Raw genomic sequence first — 18,119 nt, 5'->3', positions numbered from 1 at the left:
GTCGGAGGCAACTGGAAGTCACATAAACTTACTAGCAGCACTGAGGCCAAGTTTACTGCACTGAGTCAGGCTAATAAACACTGCCAATCATGGCAATTTATTAGTATGTACTCAGCATTATGCTAACTGTGATATACAGCTTCTAGTTGGCTTGAAAAACGGCCAGAGGGAACTCCCATTTACCAGTAGAGGGTTGTGTACATGTAAACCCTTATCTATATGTCTGTGAACTCTCACTGAGCACCTGAATCCTGGTGGAGTGAAATATAAACCAACCATTTTAAACTTTCAGGGAAATTTTGCAGGAGGGAGTACAGAAGGAGAACTAGGGGAGAGAAAAACGGACTCTGGACCAAGAGTGTTGGCTGCCGAGTTCCAGCTTTCTACTGGAGGTGCCAGGCAAAAAACCAGTAGCCTGAGCGTATTCCTGGGATTGCAGAACAGGGTCTTAGGTTTGATGCAGGCTTCATAATTTTAAGCACCTCATGCATTCTGTGGTGACACTGTCAGCAATCCAATGAATGGCCAGCATGTGCAATAAAACCTCTTCATAGAAGCAAACAAAATGCTGCCACAAAGGTCACTCATGTAGGCTTGTTTGTTTGTTTGTTTGTTTTTATTCTGACTTAAAGACCTTATAATAGTATGTTGCATTTGGCTATCAAACACTGATTTATTTTTTTCTGAAAGCCTGTCCTATGGCACTGCAAGCTGCCTGCTGGTTCTTAACAGAGAGAAACTTCCCAATAGAAAACTCAACCCACTAGAACCTACTGGAGTTATAAAGGTGGAAAAATTAAAGATGCATTAATGGAGGAAGGATTACGGGACTGACCGCTATAAGATCTGGAAGCAAAGGTCTCCAGCATTAAAGGCATATGCTCCTGGAGGGATTACAGAAAGATCAGAAGCTCAGAATGCTCCATGCCCCAGAACAAGTGGACAATCAGTTCCCTCTGTATATCTACACTTCATTGGGGGAGAGAGTGCATTTGATTGATTTCACTCGTGTGACTGACATGAGAACCTGAAAACAAGTGGTGTACAGAACTTTGTTCAGGATTTTGGAGAGACTGCGTGTGTTTGTGACTGTAGGTCACAAACACACACACACACACACACACACACACACACAGAGACACACACACACACGAGCTTTGTCTTTAACCTGTTACTCTGTCATCATCTCCTTTCCCTTCTCCCCTTGTTTCTTTGCCACCTCAAGACAGTAAAAAGGCTGAGTGAAGAGAGGTGAATAAAATATAAGGACACTTTGGGTGTTTTCATAGAACCAAAGAAACATAAGAGAATTAGTGGCCTTCAAACATTAAAATAACAGCATTATGAAGAAATTATTTATCTTCCAAGCATACCACATGATGTTAGTTAATTTTATGAACCAGGTGCTATATTTCAGACTCAGCCCTCTCCTGGATTTTACATATGACCTTTTCTTTTAAGATCCTTGGTCCCTCTGAAATGTTTTCTTTCATTCTCTTTGATGTTGGTTCATTGTTATTAATTAGATCAAGTCAGGTTTCCACTGAGACTGTAAGAATAGTGACACCTGTGTGTTACCTGTCAAGTACTGTCATAACTGTCTTCAATTGCTCTTGTAAATCTAGTGCCTCTGTGGAATCCCATGTTATGAAAATTTTACACTGTCTTTCAAAGCCCTTCCTCTAGTCTGCATTAACATTGCAGTGCACTTTGGACAGGGGAATATAAAAGTAGAAAACCTTCCTTAGCAAATCACTATGTGCAGTAGTAAGAATATCACTATTAGCAATAGTGAGAAGAAAGAGTTGGTTTGCTACTCAATGGGAGGAAAAGTTGTTAGAAGGATCAGCTGCATCCAGAAAGCCACAACAGTTAACACTAAAGGCAAAGGAGTAGAAATTCAGGTCATAGTAGAAAAAAAGTAGATTAGAGAAAACTGAAATAACATTTTTCAAATTGGCTGGGCCTTATGAATTTCACCCTAGAAAATGTAGATAACTGACTGAGGGAGTCTTAGAGCTGCTGGCAAATATATTTGAGAGGTGAGGTCAGAAACAGTCAACCCAGCAAACACTCAACAGGAGATAACCAAATACGTTTGGTCTTGCTAAGAAGGACATGAGGTTATCCAGTGGATCACAAGCTTAACCAGAGTCACTGTCACCTATGTAAAAATGTCAGATTGGAGGTATAAAGGAGAATGTTATTTACAAGACATATGAGGAAATTATTCTTTATTACTTCACTTTCGATAGATTTCAACCATAACCTTATGTGCAGAGTTGGATGCCACATTTTAGAAGAGCATATGACCAACTGACAGTGAGTACTCTACAAAACATAACAAAAAACTCAAGGAACAAATGGTTGTTTAATGTAAAGAAGTCAAGACTTGGGGAAAACATGACAGAAGACCCTAAAAATATTAAAGATGATTGCAAGGAAAAAGGGAATAACTCATTGTCGTTCATTGCAGATAGGACAGAAGTAACTTGTAGGTTAAGAAAAGCCAAAAGATATTTTCTAATTGTAAGGAAAGTTAGGCCTTGAAATGAATTTCTCAGAGAATCTCCATCACTGGTGGCCCCCAGAAACGAAATAGGTCGGACACAGCTCTGATGGGAAGTGTCAGCACAGCTGATGCAGCTGCAGGGCTCTCAAGCTACTTGCTAATTTTCTATCATTCTAGGAAAAAAAACTGTGGATAGTTAGCTGGAGAATATTTTTTTGAGTTCTAGGAGTATGTATTACCTTTTCCTTGGTTAATTTTTAATAGTGCTCTGAAAGCTCAAAGTTAAAGAGTGGCTTGAGCCAAGATCTTCTTTCATCTTTCTATTTTCAGTTTTGCTGTTCGAGCAAACTGCCTGGTCAAGCTTTCCTCTGTTTCTTGTAAAACCTTCTCAACACAATATTCAGTGGGTTTTTTGGGTTGTTTTTTGTTTGTTTGGTTTGGTTTTGGTTTCGGTTTCATTTTTTTCCAAATATGGGATTAAATCTGTTAATTACGAACATGTTATTTCCTGAATGGTTGCCCATGGCCATTATTAGATTATTTCTTTTATAGAGCCAACCAACTCACATTAATGTTGATGTGGTTTTCTTTAAGTTTTGCTTTTTGTTTTTTCACTTTTGGCATCTCATGATCAATTTCAATTTCTCTATATTCTCCCTTTTCTGAAACAATAATTGATCCTAGAAATCTGAGTCATTCTGAAGCAGTATATTTTAGGACTTTCAGTCCCAAAGTGATATATGTGCTACACTTCAGCCTAGAAAGAAGGCTGGAACTTTATCAAAATCAAGGCTTTGCTTAAATATTTCTTATACTATCGATTGAAATTTGCTCAGTTGTGAGTCGTAAGGATGGACCAAGGTTGCTCCTGAATTAAGATAGTGTCAAAGAGGTTTTACATGGCTGGCAAGAAAGAAATGAATAATCATCACAGGCAGATTCTAATGGTGGTAGCATTGCAAATATGTTCATTGCAGAAACAAACTCACCATCATCCAGACCTAGTGTGGCCAGCAGAACTAGGGCAGTGATCATCCCCCTGTACTCAGCACTGGCTTCACCTCGAATCCTATGTTCAGTTTTGGTCCCCTCACTACAGGAAAGACATTGAGGTGCTGGAGAGAGTGCAGAGAAGGGCAACAAACCTGGTCAGGGGTCTGGAGCACAAGTCTGATGAGGAGCAGCTGAGGGAACTGGGGCTGTTCAGCCTGGAGAAAGGGAGGCTGAGGGGAGACCTAATCGCTGTCTACAACTACCTGAAAAGAGGCTGTAGCATGGAGGGGGTTGGTCTCTTCTCCTGAGTAGCAAGTGATAGAAAGAGAGGAAATTGCCTCAAGTTGTGTCAGGGGAGGTTTAAATTGGATATTAGGAAAAATTTATTCTTGGAAACAGAGGTTGAGTATTGGAATAGGGTGCCCAGGGAAGTCGCCAACCCTAGAGGTGTTTGGAAGACCTGTAGATATGGTGCTTAAGGACAAGTTTTAATGGCAGACTTGGCAGTGATAGGTTAAGGATTGGTCTCTATGGTCTTAATGGTCCTTTGCAACCTAAATGATTCTATGATTCTCATGTACACAAATTAAAAAAAAAAAATCCTTAATTTTTACTATTTGAACTGGTAGCCTTATCTTAGCTAAAAAGCAAGAGAGAAGGAAGCCAAGTCTGCCAACATTGTGCTGGGCTGTGGTGGAAAAAAGAAAGCATTTTTTTGTAACTCTTCATTTTGGTTGTCACTTGGCCATCTGAACTCTTGCTGTTTTGTTGGGTTTTTTTTAAGAAAGAAGCTCTGCAAGTTTCACTGCTATTTCTGGTAACTTGGACAGTAGCACTGACAGTGGATTTCTCCTTCTCTCAACTGGAGAAGATGTTTTAACTGCCTTTCAGAAGAGAAATCAATTAATATCTTCCTGTTTATGTCAACAGACTCTCACTGGAACTGCAGCTTATGACTTTTATCTTGTTGTGACACCTGCTTTGGTCAAGGGGATTACTGATTACTCCTCCTGGAAGGTGTCAATACTGATGATGTTCAGTTCAGCAGCTGTCCTTCCTCTTCTATTATTATTATTCATGACGTGAGATTGATTCTTCTGAGGGTCTTATTGATAGAAAACTTAGCAGCGCTTTGCCATCTTTTTTTTTTTGAAGGGACCCGAATGGACAATTATTATTTCTGAACTATACTAGGGCCACCATTTCACCTCATTTGTTGTTCAGATATCTGTGTGCAGACAGAATGTGGGCAATGAAAAGGCGCAAGTTGTATCATTACCCATACACCGAAAGCTATCAGTTGCACACTTACTGTCTCTCCAACAATGTCATTCATTACCTAGTAAAATACTGAGGAGAGTTTAAAGGGTAGAGAGAGAGAAGACACTAGCAGTGATTCCACCTAAAGCTGAAGTACAATATGGACTGGAGTCATTTTAATTGAGGGTATACTCCATAATTAATTATAGAGGTTCTAAATTTTGGGCTTCTTTTATGAAATTCATATCCATCTGGAAGTCATATTGACTATATTCAGCTTCTGAATGCTGACACTTGAGTCAAGAAGTTAACAATACATGTAAGGATGAAGGTACATGGGAGGAAGACAGGAAAAAATGTTTTGGAATGGGACATGCAGGATCTGCAAATGCTTATTCTGAAAAATGGATAAACAAATGAAATCAACTACACTGTTAAGTCATTTTTCCTTCTAATATTTGACAGCTTTCCAAAAAGTTATGTTCAACTGTTCTCTGTGTTCTCTAGAAACAAGATACCAAATGACTTCTTATGCAGCAAATGAAGCGTAACTTGGATTTTAGAAATACCCTCTAAAACTTGTGTAGTTCTGGAAGAGACTACACGGGGTGGCACTGAAATCTTTCTCACTGGAAGATTAGAAAAATATCTCTCACAGACTATCTAGACATCTTTGCTTTTGTTGGTAATGCAGCTGAATAAGCCAAATTATCTTTGGTGTCTCTAAGCTGTTCTTGACTGTTGACACTGAAGATCTCCCTTCTTTTAAGTAATGCCCCAGGAGTTAAGATCAGCAAAGATCATCCTATAATTGCCACTTTGAAACAGAAGATGATGGGCACTGGAGTAAGGCTAATAAAGAGCCTTACTCCTTATCTGAGTTTATGGACACTTTATGTAGTTTGCAGGAGTCTCTCAAATGTTTTCCCATTTTTCTGGGAAGTAGCTATGATTAAACAACAGGGAGGTATTTAAGGATGCTTTTAGGCTCTTCCCCCAGCAGAGAAAGCACTCATCACCATTCCTTGAAATTCCTTGGAAACAATTCCAAACATAGAAGCCAGTGGAAGGTCAGTCTGCCTCTTGCAGAATTCCTGCTCTGGCCATTGCTCTTACTCAGGTGAGCAAATGGTAATTTTCTCTTTTGTAGTAATCACTTGCTCCTTTTTTGTGCTGTAGGCAATAAAAAAACCGAGTGGATGGTCACAGATCCTCTGAACCATTATTCGAAAATAAAAAATGCATATATGTGTTTATATTAGCTTGCACATACAACCCATGATTTTGATACAATAGTCTTTACAAACTCACAATCTTAATTTCTGTTCTAATAAAATGCAACTGTCTCTCCATGGTAGCTTTGTGAGGTTTACTTCCCCCACCCTCCCATTTTATCCTGCCACATTTCCTTTGAGCATATAGCTTATAGATTTTCTCCAGCTACCAGGTTATTTTGTTTCCATCTGTTCAATAATTCAAATACATGCATCAAATGCACACACGGCACATTTCCAGGTAGTAACATCCCCTTTCTTTTCTGCCTTTGCCTAGCCAGGTGATTTGCATACAAGGTGCATGAAGATAACATGCTCCCATTTGCCTCCACAGTTCTGGTTTGTGCATCAGCTCCAGATCCATATGCAGCACTAGTATGGAGATCAAAGGTATAGTTGACATGCTTACATGCTCATATGGAAAAGCACTCTCCCTAGCCTCTTTCCCTCCTTCCTCTCTCCCCTCCACGACTTTTAACAGATAAATTGGTATTTTCCCAGTTGTGTTTTCATTACAGAAGGAGCAGTAAGACAATAGAGTAGCATTCTCCACACAAACCCCCTGGCTAGGAGCAAGCACCAGCTGACCATGTGCCCAAACAATGTGTTACAGGCCAGAGGACAGGGCAGAGGAGCTCAGCTCCAGGAGATGGGGGCTTCCCATCCCACATGGCACCGTGAACTGTTTTCACTGCCTTTGGTTTTCTTTGCTCCCCCTAAAACCAAGACACTTGTTTCACTGTGCCAAGAGCAAAGGTTTGAAGACACTCCGATGCATCATTTAGTGAACACAACAGAAAAATTTAAGAAACTCCAGCAATAAATGAATAAAACTCTAACAAAGAAAGAACAAGGAACAAATATGTCAGGGATGAAGAGACTTCTCTGGAGAATGGGTGAGGAAATGAAAGAGAGATTAAGAAAACAAGAACTGTACAAGGGGAAGAGATACTTACAAGGGAAAATAAATAAATGAATAAATAAATTTGCAGTGAAAGACATGGGATAAATGGAAAAACCTGACCTGGATTAAAGAAATTATTTGGCCAGAGCAGTATCCTGTTATCCTTTAATGTCAATACCAGATGCTACAGAGAAGTAATACAAGAGATACCTACATAAACTGCAAAAGAAGCTTCACCCAATCCCCAGGCTGAGGACCAATGAGTTCAGTCCTCATCCAGGCAACTGCTTTATAACTGTGTAATATGAAAAACACATCAGTGATGGCATTCTAATAGATGTAAATATTTCTTGCAAAGGTTCAATGCAATACTTTTTGACAATATCTTGGGGCAATACTTTCCAATGGAAAATTACATCTTGTATATCCTTTTCAGTAGAAATGTCTTGCCTTTCAATTTAACTGGTTTTCCTTTGCTTCTGCATTATAATGGAGGTGCAGCACAGTCATACAAAAAACACTTTATGCCATTTAGTATACATATATCTAATATGTATATGAATCAAATTAATATCATATTTATCCTTTTTTAAACAGCACAATACTAATTTGTATGTGTATCACAAAGCCATTATTCTTCAGGAATCAGGCTTGTGAACAAGAAAACTTTTAAAACATGTTTTAGACAAATTACTTGCCCAAGCTTTCTCTACATAGCAGCTGTTGACTGTGTTCGTATCAAATACAGGCCCAACCACACTTTGCTTCAGCAAAAAAAGTCTTTGGTGAGTCATGATTCAAACAACACTCATAGATAGGTCTAGAAACTAACATTTTATGAAGCTGTTGCTGCTCATAAAGGATTTAAAACCCAAATACCAACACGTGCAACAAGCTTTCTCCCTTTATCCTAAACGCCTTCAGTGTTTGCACTTCTTTCTCCCTCTGCCAAAGCAAAACACAAATTTTTTGTCCTAAGCCGTATGATCATTAAAGAAAGAAACAGTGCAGTCATAAAGCTTTAGCATGACATAGATCATTCAACGGTTGTGCAATTAGTCTGAAAAGCTACTTATTTTTGAACACAGAGCTTTAACTCAACACAGGCCTGATGCATCAGGATCAGATCTGTATCTGCAGTATCTCAACCAGTCTGATCTGGGGCTTTTGCTCATTATGGAAGCTGTAGCCATGTGTGAGGTTTATACCTAGGTGCAAATAGTTTCTAAAGCACTTTGGAGCTGAGGTGACTTTAAAAGATATTACCAAATCATAATATTTTCCAAGAACAAATTAAAAATTGTCTTGGATACATCTCGTGCCCTAAATCCACCTGCATTTGTTTTTGTTTAAGGTTTACAAGCCACTTTCCCAACAGAATTCATACAGATTAATGGCATAGTAAGTGCCTACACAGGCAACAAAGAAAGCAATAATACCCGAAGTCCTCTCAGATAAACCAAGTGAATGAAATAGAACATATTCCAAACATGAACATTTTTGAAAACTATTATTTAGGGCCAGATACAACTCCCACAGACCCTGAGTGTGCTCTGATAGAGGGGTGTGACCAAACAGATGGAAAAGATGATTCCCATTTTTTTTTCTGACCAAATTTCTCTGAAAATGCTGTTCAGTACTACCTTTGAAAACAGTACAAAACCCATTTTTTCTCTGTTATATAGCTGCATAGGAAAACATATTGAAATGCAGGGCAGTGTTTTCCACCCCCTAAATCATTGCGATTGCGGATCACAGTGCTTGTAACGCTCATAACACCATCATTCTGGCTGACAAGGACACAGCATCAGCTACAGGCTCCTCACTGCTCCTTGCCACACTGACACTATAGGAGTCAAGTCATTATTATTCTGCTCTTTTTACAGTCTCTTAAATATCAACATTTTTTTTTCATTTTATTAGTTTCTTAAACTTTCCATGAACCTGAGCTCCTTCTGACCTAAAAGCCCCAGTAATTCTGCTGACCCTTTGCTAACGGTGCATCTGGAAAAATCCACAGCTATAGCGGTGGGACAGTCACTCACATATTAGCAACCTGGGTGGGGGCAATCGATTGCAGAGCCTTTTAGGGTAATGCAGTTTCAACACATACTGAAAGACATAGTGGTGAGGTGAAAATGACTTACAGGCCCAATTCCTTTCTGCAGTTCAACTCTGTAAACTGCAATAATTCACTCCAAAGGAAAGATAATGTCTTACTCTACATATATACAATGGTAACAGAAGACAGTTATGTCCTAAACATTTTGCAAGAAACAGAAATATTTTCACACTTGCTCCAGAATAAAATTGGGTTTTAATTTGCTTTGCATGCGTTTGAAATAAAAATGATAAGTCATCACAGGAGTCTACATGCTGAAACAGTAAGAATGCAATAGAGTTTACAGACCTGTAGGAACTAAAGGTAACTTCCCAGAGGCCCCATCACGGTATTTCCAAAGGAATGTTGAGAATTCTCATGGCCAACCCTGCAAGAAGTGGAAAGTATGCTCAAAACTAGAGGGTTTACAAAGGAAAAGCAAATAAGATCAACTGTTTCCTTGGATACATAATGCTAAAAGTCAGTTTAGAATTGTTTTAGAGGATGCTAAACATTTTAAAGTAGAGAAGCAGCAAGATCATAACAATTATTTAAATATAACTAAGTCTAGGTAAAATAAAAGAAAAAGTGGTAGGTTGTTTTTAAAGACGTTATTGAAAACGGTCTTGATAGAAAGGAAGGAAAGGGAGAGGGAGAGGGAGAGGGAGAGGGAGAGGGAGAGGGGGAGAGGGAGAGGGAGAGGGAGAGGGAGAGGGAGAGGAGAGAGAGGAGAGGGAGAGGGAGAGGGAGAGGGAGAGGGAGAGAGAGAGGAGAGGGAGAGGGAGAGGGAGAGGGAGAGGGAAGGGAGAAGGAAGGGAGAAGGGAAGGGAGAAGGGAAGGGAGAAGGGAAGGGAGAAGGGAAGGGAGAAGGGAAGGGAGAAGGGAAGGGAGAAGGGAAGGGAGAAGGGAAGGGAGAAGGGAAGGGAGAAGGGAAGGGAGAAGGGAAGGGAGAAGGGAAGGGAGAAGGGAAGGGAGAAGGAAGGGAGAAGGGAAGGGAGAAGGGAAGGGAGAAGGAAGGGAGAAGGAAGGGAGAAGGGAAGGGAGAAGGGAAGGGAGAAGGGAAGGGAGAAGGGAAGGGAGAAGGGAAGGGAGAAGGGAAGGGAGAAGGGAAGGGAGAAGGGAAGGGAGAAGGGAAGGGAGAAGGGAAGGAGAAGGGAAGGGAGAAAGGGAAGGGAGAAGGGAAGGGAGAAGGGAAGGGAGAAGGAAGGGAGAAGGGAAGGGAGAAGGGAAGGAGAAGGGAAGGGAGAAGGAAGGAGAGGGAAGGAGAGAAGGGAGAAGGGAAAGGGAGAAGGGAAGGGAGAAGGGAAGGGAGAAGGGAAGGGAGAAGGGAAGGGAGAAGGGAAGGGAAGGGAAGGGAAGGGAAGGGAAGGGAAGGGAAGGGAAGGAAGGAAGGGAAGGGAAGGAGGAGGGAAGGGAAGGAAGGGAAGGGAAGGGAAGGGAAGGGAAGGGGAAGGGAAGGGAAGGGAAAGGGAAGGGAAAAGAGAAGAGAAAGAGAAGAGAAGAGAAGAGAAGAGAAAGAGAAGAGAAGAGAAGAGAGAAGAGAAGAGAAGAGAAGAGAAGAGAAGGAAGAGAAGAGAGAGAAGAGAAGAGGAAGAGAAGAGAAGAGAGAGAAGAGAAGAGAAGAGAAGAGAAGAGAAGAGAAGAGAAGAGAAGAGAAGAGAAGAGAAGAGAAGAGAAGAGAGAGAAGAGAAGAGAGAAGAGAAGAAGAGAAGAAGAGAAGAGAAGAGAAGAGAAGAGAAGAGAAGAGAAGAGAAGAGAAGAGAAGAGAAGAGAAGAGAAGAGAAGAGAGAAGAAGAGAAGAGAAGAGAAGAGAGAGAAGAGAAGAGAAGAGAAGAGAAGAGAAGAGAAGAGAAGAGAAGAGAAGAGAGAGAAAGAAAAAAAAGAAAGAAAAGAAAAGAAAAGAAAAGAAAGAAAAGAAAAGAAAAGAAAAGAAATGAAAAGAAAAGAAAAGAAAAGAAAAAGAAAAGAAAGAAAAGAAAGAAAGAAAGAAAAGAAAGAAAAGAAAAGAAAGAAAGAAAGAAAGAAAGAAAAAGAAAAGAAAAAAGAAAAGAAGAAAAAAAGAGAGATACTACACAATTTGTATTCCCTTTGAACTGTCTGTAATACAGACCTTAAAGTGCCTTTTCAAACATACAGCATCTCAAAGAAGCAGACATTTATTTCTAGCCATGCACTTCTAGGCTTTTGGTAAATGAACCAGAATAGTCTAGTGGAACTGTGCTGTGTGATAAAGCATGTACTGATGGGTTCTGCCCAACATCAGTAAACAATTGTTTTTTACCTTTAACTGAAGGAACGAATTTCAGAAGTAAACGAATGCCTTGCTCTTGCATGAATTCTTCAACAGAATCAAAGTAAACATGTCTTTTCACACCTCCTGTATGTGCTATTTCAAGTCAAAATACAAGTTATATTCCCTGAGATGTATCAGTTGCTATGTTTTGATTATGACAACCATGATACACAAGGTAAATCCACTACATGATAGTTTTCTGCTATAATCCCCCCGGAATCCACACCCGTTGTTGTAACGACAATTATCTGGGTATCCCCGAGGCCAATTTTTGCAGTTTTTGTATAAAAATCACCTCTTGCATAACACATGAAATTTAAAATCATCCCCTTCACAGATATTGAGTCACTCCATTACCTCTGGGACAGATATAAATTATGCATTCTTTGATTCTCTTAAAATTTTAGATGCACAGGGGGACAGAGAAGCATCTAAACGGTACTAAAAATATAAGGCATTCAAGAAAGAAACAATAACTTGTATGGCATTAACTGCTACAGTGCTCCGAAGGCTCCCTGCCTGGTCAAGAAAAGCACATAAAGCACTGAAACATAACAGCAGGCTTGCATGCTAATGGCTGCTAGTGACAAGGACTCATTGAATGTCACTGCTTCACATACTGCGTACTGTTCATTTTTCTTATCTATGTGACCTCTCCTTTGAAATGACTGATGAAACTCCCGTGAATTAGCATCTCCGCTTCTGGCATTTGCCATCAAGAAGGCAGTCAGTAACATCTCTACTAAAATGTAAAAATAAAGCAAGGGTGGGGAAAAAATCATAATCGTAACAAACGTAGTCGCTATGTCTGTTAACAGGTACTCAGTGTGTACTGCAAAGGGACTGCTTCTCTGAAGCCTCGTTGTTAGGTTAGTTTTTACCTTGATGCCCTTTAAGGAGTGTTGGCTTGTCGCAATGCATGCATTCACATTTCAGACTTGGCTAACATTTTCATAATTGGTGTGAATAAAAAGGAATAGCTGTTACTGCAAGAAAACAACAACAACAACAACAACAAAAAACAACAAAAAAACAAAAAGAAAGAAATGTCTCTGTTCTGATGCCCTGCTGCTATGATGACCTATTTCACACTAGCATCTGTTCTCTTCTGATGAACCACTCCAGATGTAAGCTGGCAAAACAGTACTGCAAGTATGTTACCCAGACGTCCACTGAGTGCTGCAGATGTTTTCTTCCATGCTTCACATTTAACGTGCGCCTGATTAATTTTTTCTTTATTATTTCAATTACTTGGCCTGCAGAATTTCCTATAAAGTTCGCAGAATTCAGGATCCAATCTGCAGCCATACGGAGCAGCTCCCTTTGTGTGAGCAGGTTCATTAACATTTGGAGTAACCAGCCAAAAGACCCTGGACTGAACCGCCAAAAGAAATGCAAACTTCAGTAATCTATTATGCCTTAATATTATTTTCCTGAGGATTTAACACAGTGCTCGTTTCAGTTTCAAAATCACAGATGTTTGTAATATTCAGATGCATCAGTCTGACCAAAAATATTATGCCTGTTCTCTGCCTCAAGCCCTTGACCTGAATGAGATTAGTGACAGGGATATGAACGACTTGAGCAGAAAACGAAACACAAAAGTAGTTTTGTCGTGAAGTACAATATTTCTTCTGTCACTTAACCATTTTTTTTCCCTCTCAAAATTACAGGGTAGACTGCAAATCTTCAAGGCTAGCAGCCACTTCGACAGCCTAAGTGCCATTTAAAAGAATAATAATTTATGAGGCGCCTTGCTAGAATAGCAAAGGTCACAGAGAAGTCTCCCCAGGGAGGAGAGGATGACAAAGGTTACAAAGATAACTAAAGACTTGCCTACAGGAAGGATTTTCTTGGGAAGAAGATGTTTTGTTGCAACAGCTTCATCCTACCTAACACACAGTCACCTCATCCAAATCATCAGTTCAACTTTAAGTCACCTATAAGGAATTGTTTACGAAATATGCTTCTGAAATTTGTGGCTTAGCAGCTTGACGATGTACCCAGGGCCCATGGGGCTGCTGCCAGACAGAGAATGCTATGGGTCTGTCCCACAGGGCACAACAAAATGCCTGGTGACAGATTTGATCCCACCTGAGGGATCAAACTTGAAAAATCTCTGAAGTCTTTGCAAGCCAGTCCCCAAATAGAGGCCACTTCTGGGACACACAGTACCATTTGCAGACCTCGAACAGGCCACCACCAACTGGTGCAGTTGCTCTTAGAAGAAATGTGAAGAGCTGGTATACAAGGAGCCTCAGACACATGGTTGACACATTGCTCCCAGGCAGTTGTAAATTTGCACACCCATCATCACACTACACAGCAGTTTCGGCTGCTTTCTCTTGCCACAGCTACAGCACTCCCCTCCTTCAGCTGCTGCAAGTATAGAAAAAAAAAGACAAGGATGAAGACAAGCAGGAACAACCATTCTTGGCACGGCTCCACTCTCCGCAGCATCATCTCTGGGCTCATAAAATACACATTAACTGGTGGGAGAAGCTGGCACTGCAAACCTGGGGGTAACCGGCAGTGTCTGCGGAACATCACAGCGATAAAGAAAAGCTTAACCTGGAGCTAGCATGCAATACAAGACAACTCTTATCTCTTCAGAAATGTGCAGCCATAACCGTTTAGAAAACTGACAGTCTCCAACTGCTCCCGATCGGTTGTAGGAAGTTTCTGCAGCCAGATCAATGGCTGGCACTTGCAGAGGAGGTCTGCATGGGTCTGAAGGGTACAGATGTAATATTTACCAGTCAAGAGGAGGCTACTGATTGCTTTGAGTACAAAGGATTATGTTCAGTTGCTGCAGGACAACTACTAGAGCCCATCTTCCTGGTGTTTGATCTCCATGACAGACCTTCTGGTTCATAGACAGGTACCCAAAGGCCAGGTAACCATTCAGGTAGATTTATCCAAGGCTATCTTTGGAGGACTCTCACATATTTTCTGTACTGAAATATGGCAATTAACTGAAGGGGACTAATGCAGTGGACATTAATAGCATCTGCATTCCCTTGCTCCAGCAGTCCCTGTCCTATCACCATGGCCGATGAAGCCTTTGGCTGGTTGTTCAGATCACAGAGCATTTTTACAGTCCCATAACCACATGCCAACAACAGCAGAATGTGCCTTTGGGAGAGGGAAGGGCAGAAGGCAAGCAGAAGGTGGGATGCAGCCCAGCAAGCCCCCGATTGTAACAGCATCTTTTATCGTGCACGTCACCTGCAAGAAGGCAATGGCACAGGAATGTTGTGAACACAAATAACCCAGGTGATGCCCACTCCCAGGTGACATATCCACTGGACACACTGCCAGGGAGCCCTCCTGAGACTGGCTGAGGAAAGGAACCAGCATTTCTAGCTCATGCTTTGCCTAACACTTAGTGTCACCAGCTCCAGCACAGCAGCTTGCTCACAGTGCCAAGCCTTGACGGGCTCTACGTGTGGGGCTTTATACTCTCCTGTGTTGGTTTTGTGTGTTCTGTTTTGCTTTATTAATCTTAAACAGAACGGAGGGGATGTAAATTCACCATTGGGGATATGTCAGTGTTTGCTCAACATGCTCTCCACACCTTTATTAATTTTGTATTGAATGGTGGATGTGATTTCACTCTGGGGGGAAATCTGGGACAGCGAAAGGCCTTTCCCACAGCAAGGCAGGAGTGGGGAAAGGGAGGTTATTTCTCTGTAGGTTTGTTTTGAGTGATTTGTATTCTGTAATGGGTCTGTAAAGCTGAGGAACTTATGTTTTCATGGACAGGCAGTCTCAGTGCCATGACCTACTGGTCTGAAGAGGTTGATTAGCTGAACGTAGCATTTTTTATGCAAGTCTTACAGCTTACAGTACATTTTAAAAGCAGGAGATGATGCCATTTTATGGTGTAAGAACACTATATAAATGGGGAAATTTAAAAGCTTTCAAAATTAAGACTGATTTCCAAATGAGACAGTGCAAATGCATATAAAACCCACATGGACTACAAAACTTTTTTTTTTTTTTTTTTTTTTTTTTTGACACAGGATCACAAGGTTTAGCTCTTGGCCACAAAGTTTAACTTTTCCCTCATTGCAAAAATTTCCACAATCAGTGTGACCAGCTTGGCAGCCTGTCATTTCCACTCCTGCAATTCCCAGCCCCCCAACAAGATGACACTTGGCTTGGAGAACGCAGGGACACTCGATGCCCTGGACGGCTGTTCCCTTAGGCTTGATGGAGATGTTGCAGAGAGTTGTTCACTTTTAGGTAGCTCTTTGCTATCTACTTTTAATTCACACAGCAAGGTTACACTCCATCATAACACATCCCTGTGTTTCCAGACTCTTGGTCCCAGTATATCGTTATTCACCTCTATCGTGACAATGAAAGAATGTCCCCTTACTGTCCTATCTAGTTTTCTAGAAAAAATCCAAGAGGAAAAAAATAATCATGCCTCTCTCAATTTCCAGAGGTTCTCAGATTGCAATTTGTTCATACTTTGCCAAATGCTGTGAAATATTTAACAGTGCAGTCCTGATGGGTCTGGATCTTTCACATACAAACCCAAAAGGTAAGGAAAGTACAGATGCTGTTTGTTGTTCAGTTTTTCACTGCAAAAAATAGGTATTTTTTAAACAATTCTGCAATGCCCGGTACAGAGCCTGCTTCCACTTTCAGAAAGCTCTGCAGGTCATAGGTCTCTTTTCCTCTTCTACTGACTTTCAGAGTACAAAGTCTGGCAGTTTGTAGCTCCTCTCCAGCTTCTCCAGTGTTCAGAGGATGGAAGCCAACCCTATGTCTACTGCATAGGGCAATCTGGATTGGGATTCCTCTGTACAGTTGACTCCTCTGTGACTCCTCAGTCCAGGGACCTGTTGTGGGAAGGGGGCCATGGGGAAAATGTATCAATGAACAGCAATTTGGGGACAGTTTGCTGTGCGGAGAAGGGAGGTGAATATTCACATGGGCAGTCTAATCCTTTTGTTTGCCATTCTCTAGGCAGCTGTGACATGGAGGACACCTGACCAGACAGCAAAAGACCTATTTTAGTGTTCAGAAGATGCCAACGTGAGATTTATACTTATAAATAAGGATTTCCTAGGATTTATATTGCTGAACAGTCCCTTACTGAGATTACTGCTTGTAACAAATTTGAAATGGCGAACTGAATTAATTACTTGTTTGAGAAAAACATCTTACAGACTTGAAAAGTGAATAATGGACTAGCTGGCTCTCACTGCACACGTTTATGGTCTAAGTCATTCTTTTCCTAACCTGCTGCAGCTGGCACATGAACTCCTTGCGTGACTGATGGAAGGGGCAGAAAGTTTCTGCACTGAGAAGCACGGTTCCCATTTGGAGCATCAGAGAGAGCGGAACCACTTCAATTGAAAAATGAGGGAGGGAAACAGGAAAGGAAGGGGCTGGGGGACTGCAGCTGGCTGTCATGGGCTCTGTAGGTCAGCGCTTTTATACTTGCTGAATACAGCTGGATTTTGAACAAGCAAGAGGGAAAGAGGAAGGGCAGGATTTGGAAACTGGCTCACATCCATCCAAGACGACAACATGCAGCCCAGGGAAAAAGTAATAAATCCCAGGTACATGTCACGGCAAACAATGCTAACAGCCTTTAATGAAGGCTAATGCAACGATACTCGCGAGCCTCCTTGCTGTGCTGGCAGCAGCCTGGGTGTTCCCAGAGACTGATGGCAGGCAGGGGGGCTGGGAGCACAGGCAGCCCTGCCCAGCTGTGAGCACCTTGTTCAGCATCCTGCTTACTGCACCCATCTAGGAGGACGTGAGTCAGCCAGGGCTCCACGTCCTTTGTCTATTAGCTGCATTCTAGAAAAACCGCTGGTCAGTAGTGGCATTCTGTGCCCTGCTCCTCTCCACGTCCTCTAAAAATACAGTGAGGGCTGGAGTTCTGGTTTCTGTCCTTTGCCTTCCTGCAAGCCAACTTGCTCTCCTGTCTTTCAGTGTCACCGTTTATGAAATTCTGGAGAGTATTCATTCAGCCATTGCCTCTCTTCACCCTGGAGAAAAGAGGGCTCAGTGGGGTCCTCACTACAGTATTCCAGTACTTAAAGGATGGTTACAAAGTGGATGGGGGCTCTCTCTTCAGGAGGAGCCACATGGAAAAGACAAAGGGCAACAGGTACAAGTTGCACCAGGAGAGGTTTCATCTCAATATAAGAAACACATGTTTTTATAGTGAGAACAATCAGTCACTGGAGCAACCTCCCCATGGATGTGGTAAAGTTCCCATCACTGAAGGTTTTCAAGATGCAATTGGACAGGGTGCTAGATAATCTCATCTGTATCTTTCCCACAAAATGTTTGGCACATGATATTTCAAGGTCTCTTCCAACATGGGTTGTTCTATGATTCTGTGGTTAGTTATCCCCCCAAAATCCTGCTACTCTGAAGTCTGATTTCCAGAGCTTCCCCTCCAGACCTCCAAAGCTGCCAATCCAATCTACTCACTTCCTTTGAGGATAAGGTTATCACAGAATAATTTACATTGGAAGAGACTCTTGGGGGTCATCTGGTCCAGGCTGTTGCTCAAAACAGCATGTTCAGGGGCTTCTCCACTCAAGTTTTTAATATCTTTGAGGATGGAAATTTCACAGCCTCTCTTGGCAATTTGTGTTGGTGTTTCATCACACCCACGGTGATTTTTTTTGCCCCAATATATGTTCTTGGAATTTTGTATGTCCCAAGTTGTGTCTGTTGCTTCTTCTCATACTGCTGTGTACCTTTGAAAAGAATTTGGCTCTGACTTGTCTACCCCCTCCCAGTAG

At 41.5% G+C, this 18,119-nt stretch overlaps 1 protein-coding gene across 11 annotated transcripts in view; it reads right to left on the bottom strand.

The window, feature by feature from the left end:
* ENOX1 (ecto-NOX disulfide-thiol exchanger 1) overlaps positions 1-18,119 on the bottom strand; it is a 362,839-nt gene that overhangs the window by 239,742 nt on the left and 104,978 nt on the right. For 9 of the 11 annotated variants that reach the window (XR_010470814.1, XM_065054489.1, XM_065054480.1 and 6 more), the window contains exon 3: positions 9,354-9,432. The exons of the other annotated variants lie outside the window; for them this stretch is intronic. The gene's annotated coding sequence lies outside the window, so the exon portion shown is untranslated. The remainder of the gene's footprint in view (positions 1-9,353; positions 9,433-18,119) is intronic. 11 annotated transcript variants of the gene reach the window in all.

This window comes from Columba livia, chromosome 1 (genome assembly GCF_036013475.1).
Source record: "Columba livia isolate bColLiv1 breed racing homer chromosome 1, bColLiv1.pat.W.v2, whole genome shotgun sequence".
Classification (NCBI taxonomy): Eukaryota; Metazoa; Chordata; class Aves; order Columbiformes; family Columbidae; genus Columba; species Columba livia.
The sequence above is the reverse complement of the archived record's forward strand: the minus strand, read 5'-3'. Positions and strand labels throughout refer to the sequence as shown.